The following is a 10,189-nucleotide window of genomic DNA, read 5'->3' as shown; positions in this document are numbered from 1 at the left end:
AAAATAGCTGGAAGGCGGACCAGTATGACGACCTGGGAGGGCCAAGATGTCCTCCAAGCCTCAGAGGAGAAGGACCCTTCACGGGTAAGTACCAATGGTCGTTCTCCCCTGAGGCGGAGGACATCTTGTGGGGTCTCCCAGAGCAGTAATTAATTTGAGGGGGGGAGGTCGTCATCTGTTGCAAGAACAGACTGCAAGACGCGACGACCAAAAGCCGCATCAGCCGAATCATATACATTGATTTTATAATGTTTGATGAAAGTGGAAAGAGATGACCAAGTGGCCGCCTTACATATCTCTTCCACCGAAGCCCTGTTACATAGTGCAGCATTAGTTGCTGCGCTGCGTAGCGAATGCGCCGTAATCCCTTCCGGCACTGAAAGATTAAGACTCTTGTAGGCCTCAACGATGCATGCTCTTAGAGAGGAACCGATGGCCGAAGTGGACATCTTCCTTCCGGTGCGAGGAGGAGAAATGTTCACGAACAGAGACTCTGTCAGTCGTATTGGCGCTGTCCTGAGGATGTAACATTTAAGGGCACGTCTTACATCTAGTGTATGCCAAGCTCTTTCTTTTGGATGTACGGGATTCGGAACAAAGGAAGGTAGACAAATATCCTGAGAATTGTGGAATCTGGTATGGACTTTTGGGCGAAAGGACGGATCCGTTCGCAATACCACTTTGTCTTTGTGGAATATACACAAATCTTTCCTAATTGATAAGGCCCCCAATTCGGAAATTCTTCTGGCCGAGGTAATGGCCACCAGAAAAAGTACCTTGAGTCTCAAAAATTTCATGGAAATGTCCTTAATAGGTTCAAACGGCTGTTTAGTCAAGGCTGAAAGTACGGTGTTAAGCTTCCATGTGGGAAACCTGTGCGCTTGTGGTGGGTCCTGTAAGGCCGCCCCTCTGAGAAAACGACGAATATGAGGATGTTGCGAGATTGGAAGGCCACTAAATTGTCGGCCAAGGTGTCAGTAGGGCGTCGGTGGCTTCCGCCGCTGGATGAAAGAACCTGGTGAAGAATCTGTCCAGTTGGTGGTTCGTTGCGGACGCGAATAGATCTACCTTGGGTACTCCCAGCTTCGTTGTAATCAGGGAAAACAGAGTCCTTTTTAGTGACCATTCTCCCTCCTGTATTGTCTGGCGACTCAGCCAATCGGCTTGTGTATTGGTCACTCCCCTGATGTGTTCTGCATGAAGTGACAGCAACTTGTGTTCCGCCCAGTTCAGGAGTAGGGTCGCCTCTCGCCTTAGGGATGTCGAGGTGAATCCCCCTTGCTTGTTTAGGTAGGCCATGGCCGACATGTTGTCGGTCCGTACTAACACATGGCGTCCCGACAGTTGTGGTTGGAAGTGTTGGAGGGCAAGTCGGATGGCCCTTAGTTCTAGAAGATTGATCGGAAGTTGCTTCTCTGCGTTGGACCACGAGCCCTGAATGGGATGTTGGTGTAAGGTTGCTCCCCATCCGGTCAGGCTGGCATCCGTGAACACTTGAACCTGCTCCGATTTCCAGAACGACTTGCCTTGCGTGATGTTGGAGATTTTGGTCCACCATCGCAGGCTCGCTTTTACTTGTAGTGGAACCCTCAGGGAGAATTCCATCCGTAACGCAATGGAATGTTGGTAGGGGCGAAGGAACAGTTGTAATGGTCTGGAATGGAATCTGCCCCACTGCAGAGCTTCGAAGGCCGCCACCATCAATCCCCCCAGGCGAGTTAGAGTCGACAGAGAAGAGGTTCTGGCTTGGATGACTTGAGATGTCAAGGATTTGATTTTCTTGGCTTTCTCCATGGGGAGGTAGACTTTCGCAGTGGCAGCATCCAAAATCATTCCCAAATGTGGTAGCCTCTGAGCCGGAATGAGGGAACTTTTGGATAAGTTGACCACGAATCCAAATTCTTGGAGTAGCTGGATAGTTGTAGTCGTGTTCCGTTGAGATTGGTTCCGTGACGGCGATCTGATCAAAATGTCGTCCAAATACGGATGGACGTGAATGCCCCTCTCTCTCAAGAGAACAATAGGATGCACCAGAATCTTTTAAAAAACTCGGGGAGCCGAGGAAAGGCCAAAAGGTAGAGCCTTGAACTGAAAGTGGCGTTCCTCTACAGTGAAGCGAAGGAACTGACGGTGATTGTGAGCAATCGGGACGTGTAGATATGCCTCCGTCAGATCTATGGAAGAGAGGTATTCTCCAGGTTTTAGGGCTTCCAGAATGGACCTCAGCGTCTCCATGCGGAAGTGTCTTAGTTCCACAAATTTGTTCACATATTTTAAGTCTAAGATGGCCCTCCAGTCCCCGTTCTTTTTGGGAACTGTGAAAAAGATCGAGTATACCCCTTTTCCCTGATCTGACGTAGGGACCGGTTCTATTGCCTGAATTAGAAGAAGGTGTGTTATCGCTTCCCTGGTTCGTAACATCTTCTCCTGGCTCTTGTGAGCCGGTGAGATTAAAAATCGTGCAGGAGGAATTGATCTGAACTCTATCTTGTATCCCTCTGAAATAACCTCCTGTATCCATGCATCTGGTTGGGAGGTTAGCCAAGTGTGCTTGAAAAAAGATAGCCTCCCTCCCACCGGTGGGTTTAGGGAGTCATGCTTTGTTAAGTTGAGATCCTCCTCCCTTTTCAGGTCTGCCTCCAGAGCCTCTGGAGAATCTGTTTGTATTTGGTCCCCCTCTCCGAAAGGGCTGTCTATTATTGTTGGGCCAGGATTGACGTCGGTTGTCAGGACGAAACCTGGGGGTATAGGAGTAGGGGCGAAAGGAAGAAGACGCTTGTTGTCTCCTGTCCCCAGGCCGCACCGATTTTGGCATTGCCTTCTTTTTGTCTCGTGTCTCCACTAAGATTTTGTCTAAGGAGTCCCCAAATAGTTTGTTCCCTTGGAAGGGATAGGCAGAAACTATGGATTTGGAGTGATAGTCAGCTGACCATGACCTCAGCCAAACAGTGCGCCTGGCTACGGTAGCTGAAGCCATAGCTCTAGAGCTGAAAACCATAGCGTCCACAGTGGCATCCGCCGTATATGAAAGGGCTTGAAGTACTCTATTTGCGCCTTCCAATAACCTATGGTTATTTTCAGGGAGTAGCTGGATTAGTTTCCTCATCCAAACTATGGATGCTCTTGAAACAGTGGATGCGGCCGCCGAGGCTTTGATTACTAGGGCATTTGCTTCGTGAGCCCGTTTTAGCGCGTGGTCTGCTCTTTTATCTAAATTGTTTTTTAACATACCATGGCCGTCTTCAGAAAGGAGACCGGAGGATTGCAATGCTGCCACAGGTGCATCTACAGCCGGGATCTGCAATAAATCTGAGACAGAAGGAGTTATAGGGTACAGTCTCCTAATGTTCCCTGGAACTGGTCGATTAGATAAAGGTTTGGACCATTCTGCCTTGATTTTTCTCATGTAAAAATCTGGAAAGGGAAAGGCAGTCTCTAAATAATCCTCTGGAGGAAACATCTCATCGGTAATCTCTGAGGTTTCAGCCTGCTCTTGAGAATTTTGTGCATCCCTTCCTGTTTTTAAGAGAGACTGAATTTTAAGAGCAGACAGGGTCTTAGTCAGCAAGTATTGAAGGTCCTCTGGCTTAAAGAAGCGAAAGGACTTTTCCTTATTAATGGGAGATTTTGTTGAAGAGTCTCCCTCAACATCTGAATTGGAGGAAAATTCTCCTTCCTCCTTCTCACTGTCAGGTTGAGATGTAACTATCTCTTCGTCTTCCACCTCATCCTCCCCAAGGCTTCTATCCCTCTCTGAGTGGGGCCGTCCGTCTTTAGGACCCTGGGGAAACCGTTTCCTAGACGTCTTGGAAGAGCACTTTCCCGGGCCTTTGGGTTCCCTATGCGGAGGTGAGGGGGAACGAGACGGAGGAGATCTGGGGAGGCTGTGAGAATGATGATGACCGGGCCCACCCCTTCCATAAAAATTGGCAATTTCCTCCCTCATCGCCCTCCTAAAAAAGGCCATTGCGTCAGGGGAGATGGGGGGTGGTGGTTGAAACAACACATTACCGCTTCTGCAGGTCATCATCCCGGCATCCAGCAACACAGGCTCGTTATAGTGTGTAAAGGCAAGTGCGGCCCCGCTATGGGTAGAGGACCCGGGGTGCTCGATTTGCGGGTTTGGGCACTGTCGGCCATCCCCGTCTTGTAAATGGATGCGGCTATCGGTCGTTAAAATGGCCGCCGCCACCGACGTGGGCTCATTGATGGCGCGCATAGTAGTTTTGGCGCGCTTAGCCTCGGTGCCGTCTTCCTGATCCGTCCTGGGCGATGCGTTTCTCTTTTTGGAGCCGAGGCCGCTATGCGAATGCCCATCGGTTTCACTTTCAGGAGCCGAAAGAAAGCCGTCGTTCTCTCCCTTGTGTGCCATAACAGGCTCCAGAGCTGAGGGCCTCCTTTTATGAGGGCTATTAGTAATTTATTGCCCAGTGGGAGGCAGGGAGGGTAGAGAGAAGGAGAGGGGTTTTTTTTGTTTGTTTGAGTTTTTTTTTGTTTGTTTGTTTAGAGGAGAGACAAAGTAGGAATGAAAAGGTAGAAATGAAAGAAGGAACTTTGAAGTGGAGAAGGTAGTAATTTGGTAGAAGATGTTAGCAGAGCTAACCCTAAGCTGCTCTCCCTACTGAGGCAGGAAAAGAACTGAGCTAGGGTGACTCCCTCCAAAGGAAACAGGAAGAAGTTTCAACTTAGTCCTGCCTCCCTAGAGAAGGATGGGAATCACCCACAAGATGTCCTCCGCCTCAGGGGAGAAGAGCCTGGAAAGCCATTGACTGACTTCCTCCTCCTCTGGGGGCAAGGGGGGGTGGCTTTTGCTCATTTCAGCCTAAAAAAAAATGCATTTCTTCACACCATATATTTGTATATTCATTGTGATAGTGCAAGGAGGGGTTTTGGTATCTTACCTCTGTATTCTGATAGAAGATGTGCTATCAAAGTACACAGTCCAAATAAATGATTTTCATCATGTTCATTAACATACTGCGGTGTTCATTAGAATGTGTGTCTTCCTAACACAGAAAACAAAAATACAGGAAGATCATTTTTCTCTCTACTGGTGTGAACCTTAAGCAAATATTTAATTAGCATTTTTTAAACATGAAGATGTTTTATAGTAAAACAGCTGTTTGATTTCCAATTATGATGTACAAGCCAATATTGTCTGATTTCCAATTAAGATGTACAAGCCAATATTGTCTGATTTCCAATTAAGATGTACAGCCAATACTGTAAAAGCAGCTGAAGGAGAGTAAATGTGAGAGAGCAGGATAAAAGAGGCAACATTAGTGAAATGGGTAAGAATTAAAGATAAAAGATTTTAAGTTTGCTAAAGTTTACTAACGTCAAGTGTATTAAACTTAACCCTAGCCCCACAGCCAGACAAACAGAAACACATAGTATAGGTTTCAGAATGTGTTCTTTCTCCCTTCCAGGGAAAGGGAGTGTTGTGGAGCCACCAGTAAGAGAGCTGTTCTCCATTTCTTCACTCAGACATTGCAAATGGTTGGTGTCCACTAGATCAGGATCAAAGATCACTATAAGCATCCTTTCAGGTAGGTCAGGCCCTGGTTGTTCAGTGTTTCAAAGTAAATACTGACATTTTGAAGCGTTGATAGTTGCTGCGCTTGCATGACAGAAGAAAACTGAAGGCTCTCACATTTCACGGGAGGAAGAGCATACTGAAGGCATTTCATGTTCTTAACACCAAGCACAAATCTTGTGTTTTGTGCAAGAAATACTGTTGGCCTCATCTTACATAGCACAGTAAAAGTGGCAACAGGAAAGCTAAGCACCCCCCCCCCCAAACTTAACTAAAGCAGAACAAAAATAGAATATCTAGAGTAACATTTCCTGATTTTTCTGGCTGGTATTTTCAGATAAATATGTACAATGCTCAATTGTAAAGCTAAATTTTTAAAAAGGTGTACAGATTGTACCAAAATCTAGTGACTGTTGACTATTCAGTTGTGTAAATCTCTATGATTGATGAACATGTCATTGCAAGAAAACGTTGCTATGAAGTTATTTAAATCAATTCTAATCACTATGACAAACCAAACAAGTCCACGTGTGTCAAGGAAACACGAGGTCAGACCCCATGGGTTCCCAGGCAGGTGCACACAAGAACCAGACTGTTGTTATAAAATAATGTTAAGTTTATTCAAAGATACTAAGAAAAATAATTACAGCCAACACATTACTCAAAAGTCATATAGAACAAAAAATAACAAAGCTAGCTTCAACTACCTAACTCTAGAAAACCAACCTTCATTTCATTTAGGCCTCAAATAGTGTTGCCTACATTTTGAGCAATTGTAGGACATAGTCTTGGGCCATAGTCCATGAAAATCTCAGCTATCTTCTTTCTTCCTGGACTACAACTCAAGTTATAATTTTTGGCCCATCAAGTCAGGCAATGGTGGCATCCAACCTGAATGCGAATCCTCTAGAAAATTACATCACCTCTCTGCACCTCCCCCCTCCCTTCACAGATCACAGGTTCCCATGAGAAGTTAATTAACCGGCTTCCATCTTTGGCCTTGAAGATGATAAGAACCCTGCAGGTTGGAAAAAACCAATTAGCAACACCTGCAGATCAGTACAGGCCCATCACCATTCATGTTAACCCTTGAGCGAATGGTGGAGAAAGTGCTTTGCTTCACGACATGGAAATGTTATGTAGTGAACATGATTAACAAAACAATGGCACTTGAAATGAGTACTTGCTTGAATGAACTTTGGCTCCAGAACATGCAAAGTAACAGTGCATCTGAGCATCCACAGAATTCCTTCACCACTGAATAATTTTAACTGTCCTTCACAGACCTAGGAGCTTGGGTGGGGGCTTCCAGGTTAGATGGTATGGTCGCCAGGCATTTCTGCTTTGGTTTTTAGAACTTAGTAACAAGAGAGGGATCCTGTTTACTAGAATATGAAATATTTAGAATACTATTTATAATGTGAATAAGAATATATACCTGAGGTTCTCAAAGTGGAATCCCTATACCTGCGTCAAGAAAATCCAATTCATGCCCTGACCTGGATAGCCCAGTCAAGCCTGATCTTCTCAGATCTGGGAAGCTAAGCAGGGCCAACCCCAGCAAGTATTTAGATGGGAGACCTCCAGAGAATATCAGGGCAGAGGCAGGCTATCAAGCCATTTCTTTGAACGTCCTTTGTGCCACAGTAACAGTCACCAGAGGTCACCGTGACTTCCAAGCACGGGCACACACCATGTGGGCACACAAAAAACCCCAAATCAAAATCCAGTCCATATCTTATGTTTATTCCTGAATTTATTGTCTGCATCTGCCAGCACATGGAAACAAAACTGCTCTCTTCATTTAAAGTTGGTGTAGCATTTCTTGGCCTACATGCCTCCTGCATATAGCTTCCCAATCTACTTTCTGTTATTTTTGCCAGTTAATGCTTATGTTTCAAGAACCTATCACCTTTGGTGCAGCATAAATAGCCCCATTTTACAGTTTCTGATTCTGCACTGCAAAGCCTAGTTTAGGAGGTATTTCCATCCATCTTTTTTGGGGGTGAAAGAACTAAAACCACACACTATTCTCTTCCATTGTACAAGTTGGTCATACATGTATTAATTGTATTCAGCTTTTTGATGGCACCCCCCTTCCCCTAAGAAATGTAACTTCATCAGTCGATGAAATCCCCGAAATAACTTCAGGCTTACTTGTGAGTTGGCACACATATATAGGAATACAGTTTAATTACTTTTGCTGTTTTGATTTACCACCCACCTGTTATTGGGTTAAAGGTGATGTCTCCTTTGATCATGAGACATAAATAATTGCACTGGCACACAACTTGTGGCAAGATTCACAATAATTTAATGATGACTAGAATAATTGCTGACAGCTGGGAACTGAGATTACAGGGAGAGAGCTTCACTTGGCTCAGCCAAAGCAGGGAAATTTCAAGTTGTCGTAAATGATGTATGTGACCACACTTACAATGCGTTCCCTCTGCTAAAAGAGGGGAAAGAGAAACAATGTGCCTTATATATCTTACACAAGGCAAGTCCTGTTGTGAATGGTTAAAATAAAACGATTATATAACAATTGGGTAGTGGCAAATATTTTAACTGGGTTCTTTTTGGAGAACACAGGCAGCAGTTGATTTAAGCCAGGCTAAAGGAGAAATGGTATTATGATTGTATTGCATTCTCTTTACTGAGGTGAGACTGCCTGAATTGCTGGGTATTTTTTTTTAAGTCTGAGTATCTAACTGGAAAGATACTAACTTTATGTCTGAGTATCTAACTAATTTGAAGGAAAGAAAGTAATCTTCTTGGCCTTTTATTGCCTTTCCATTTGCTGAATTTCGGTTGAATAGGACTGCTCAGTGTAGACAAGAATTTAAATTAATGCATCTGAGAATGGGAGAACTCTGCCTAAAATGTCAACTTCTGGTAGTCCAGAAGAGAGTGTGGGTTTTGGGAAAAAAAGTCTCTCAGTGTTTTCTCCAGCTCCGACATGACATCAGTACTGCATTCCACACTATTTCTAAGAGTCCTTTAACATTTGGAAGCAAAGGGACCCTTTGAAACAGTGCAGGATGCATTTTCAGTGGCAAGTCTACAACAGTTCTGGGACCCCACCATATCCCATCCAAGCAGAAAGGCTTCCCACTTGTGCAAGGGTAAAGCTTTGTGTCCAACCATATTTCCTAAATGAGTGATACTAGTAATCCAGACTATTTTTCCACTGGCATTTTTTTTTTACAGTTTCCTGAATAAAAATCAAAGTACCCTTCTTCTCTATTTTTAGAGTGTCTCTCTCCACTTATCATTGCAATTAATTTTTTTTTTAAAAAAGCAGGGTTGACTTGCCTACAATAACATTTTGAATATTTAAATAAATTGATATATTACATAGTCTCCTCTGTTGATACATGAATCTAGAGACTGGGGCCACGAACAGACAAAACAGATCTTTCTACAAACACAAGAAAAGGTTTTCAGAAAAATCGAAAATCTCTCATGCCCTCAGTTGCGGTTGCTAGACAACTACAAAAATATTGCCAGCCTTCAATCCTTGTTTTCTGTCAGTAAAAGATAGGGGACAAATGGGGCCACTTCCAGGGCTGTTTTTGGCCTTTGAGAGAAGATTCATCACAGCCAGGACTAGCATGGGCAACTTTATACCACATGACTTGCATGATTTGCTGAGGCCCAGCTGCTTGCTACTATTCAACAACAGCCACCCCATGAAACTCAGTGTGGTGTAGTGGTTAGAGTTTCAGATTAGGATCTGAGAGACCCAGATTTTAAACCCTACTCTGCCATGGAGGCTCAGTGGGTGACTTTATGTCAGTCGCACAGTCTCAGCATAACCTACCTCACAGGGTCATGGTGAGAATATAATGGGGGAGAAGAGAAGCTGCTTTGGTTTCCCATTGGGGAGAAAGATAGGGTACATATGAAGTAAATAAATGTAGCTGAAGTTGGGGGGGGGCAGATAAAAGGTAGGTTGGCTGTGCAACTGGGCTTGTTTTCCCATGGATACTGCCAGGGGGAGGGTAGGAGAGAAAGCTTAAGACGGGGGCAGATACAGGTAGGTTGGTGGGTGGGTGGGAAGAAGAGGGGGAAATGGAAAGTTGAAGATATCGGGGGTGCCTGGAGGACAAAAGAGGGCTGGGCACACACTTAATTTGATCTTCATGGCAGGGGGTACAGTGGACCAGATCGCTGCCTTGGCAGTGCCATGGTCAGACCACCTTGCCCTGAAGGCCCGTCTGAATGTTCCACCCTGACCCGGTTTGGGCGGTGAGCATATTTTAGTTCGCCTGTGGAGCCAAATGGACCTTATGCAGCTTCAGATGGCCCTATGGGAGCCGATGCCCCCTGGCAGCTCGTTAGATGAGCTTGTAGAGGACTGGCATAGCTGACTCTTGGCAGCCATCGACAAGATCGTTCCCCGACGCCCTCTGCACCCTCGCTCTAGGCTCGCTCCTTGGTTTATCCAGGAGTTGCAGCTAATGAAGTGAAGGCTAAGACATCTAGAGAGACAGTGGTGGCGCACCTGCGATGAAGCTACAAAAATATCTTATAAGACGTTTATGAGATCCTATGAGATGGCAGTCAAAGCCACAAAGAGAGAGTATTATGCGACTACGATTGCATCTAGGAACTCATGCCCAGCCCAGTTATTTAGAATGATTCGGTCTG

Source organism: Gekko japonicus, unplaced genomic scaffold, assembly GCF_001447785.1.
Source record: "Gekko japonicus isolate JY-2015 unplaced genomic scaffold, Gekko_japonicus_V1.1 scaffold106, whole genome shotgun sequence".
Taxonomy (NCBI): Eukaryota; Metazoa; Chordata; class Lepidosauria; order Squamata; family Gekkonidae; genus Gekko; species Gekko japonicus.
The sequence above is the reverse complement of the archived record's forward strand: the minus strand, read 5'-3'. Positions refer to the sequence as shown.